The following is a 1,555-nucleotide window of genomic DNA, read 5'->3' as shown; positions in this document are numbered from 1 at the left end:
TTTGCTTTGCAATCACACTCCTACCTTTACATCCTTATGCTTATGACAATCAAAGTATTTGAAAATCGTATATATGATTATATTTTGAGATACTTTTGCTTCTTCCTTAAATGTGTTCAAAGGTGAACTGTTATGGAATTTCTTTCATTTTGTATCAATTTTCGAGGGCGAAAATTTTTATAAGGTGGGTAGAATGTAAGACCCAGGACTTTGAAAAGTCTTTTTATGATCAAGTCTCAAATCATATAGTTATTTACAGCCTCAATTTCAGAAATTATTTTATTAAAGATAATTAAGGCAAGTTTTGATTTATTGGATTTGAGATAAGTTATGATTATTATCCAATTTTATAATTATTGGATTATTTTCTATATTTAAAGTATAAGGTTGATAGTTATGAAATAATAAGGATTTTTATATGATTTGGATTAGATAAGTAATATTTTAAATATTATTACTGCTATTTTGGAAAATGAAGAAATTAAGTATATTACTTCTAATTATATGATTTAGACATTTTATTTGAAAATAATTTGCGAAAGTGATGAACAAATAGTATTTTCTATATATAATTAGGGTTGGATTTAATTGAGTTTCAATTACTATATTATTCCCAATTTTATGTGAAATTACTATAATGCCCCTAACCCTAATTTTTCTAAACCCATTCCCTTCCATCCTTCCTCCACGCTGCGCAGCCCAACCCCTTTCCTCACTTTCTTTGCTGCGCAGCAACAACAACAATGACACACACAGTTTCCTTTGTTCTCCAAGAAAGAAAGAAACAAAGAGAAAGAGAGATCTGAGGGGGAAGGAGGCCACGTTGCTGCCGCTGCTACCAATCCGCGCCGTCAGGGTCGTCCCATCCACGGAGCCTGAGTCGCGCCGTGTCACTGAGAGAAGAAGGAGATCCGGAAGGGAGGAAGAGCACCGGGGAAGCAGCAGCTCACAGGCCAGCCGCATTCTACCACCACGTTCGGCTCCTCGCCGTCGCGCTACCGATTTGCCGCCGATCCAGTCATCCACGCTGTCGTCCTTGCCGCGAGTCCAGCGCCGTCGTTGCTATCTTTGCACGAGGAGAGGTAGAGGCTAGCAGTGGAGGGCGGCACATGAGAGGGAGTTCGTGCCTCACCACCGTCACCCAATGGGGCCACGGACTGCGCCGGTCGCCGCCGCGTCGCGTCGGGGAGGAAGACTGAGACTGAGCGCCACTGGGAGGGAGGACGACGCGAGCTGGAGGTCCGGTCGCCGTGGTGCTATGGAGCAGACAGAACCGCGCCACGCTGTTGGGGTTCTCACTGTCGCCAGAAAGGAATTCAGATCTGCCGCTGCCGGAGCTTCTAGCCGAGCCTCAACCGCCGGGAACGCCGCTGCCGCCACTAAGCTCCACTGCCGGTAAGGCTTTTAAGTTGAGTTTCCCTTCTGTTGAGTTTCCCGGAACTTCATTGTCGCTGCGTGTGGTTCAGATCGCCGCTGCTGCTTGGGGCTGACTGCCGGGTTGCCGCCGAACCGGTTCAGAGACCGCCGCTGTTTTGGTTCAACCGTTCCTTCTTCG

The 1,555-nt window shown here is 45.3% G+C and overlaps 1 long non-coding RNA gene across 1 annotated transcript; it reads left to right on the top strand.

Moving 5' to 3' along the window:
- LOC110269658 lies at window positions 1,306-1,555 on the top strand. Its single transcript, XR_002358420.1, has 2 exons — window positions 1,306-1,395; window positions 1,467-1,555. It is a non-coding gene; the product is annotated as an uncharacterized LOC110269658 (long non-coding RNA).

The sequence above is a fragment of the Arachis ipaensis genome, chromosome B03, assembly GCF_000816755.2.
Source record: "Arachis ipaensis cultivar K30076 chromosome B03, Araip1.1, whole genome shotgun sequence".
Classification (NCBI taxonomy): domain Eukaryota; kingdom Viridiplantae; phylum Streptophyta; class Magnoliopsida; order Fabales; family Fabaceae; genus Arachis; species Arachis ipaensis.
This window is presented reverse-complemented; position numbering and strand designations above follow the sequence as displayed.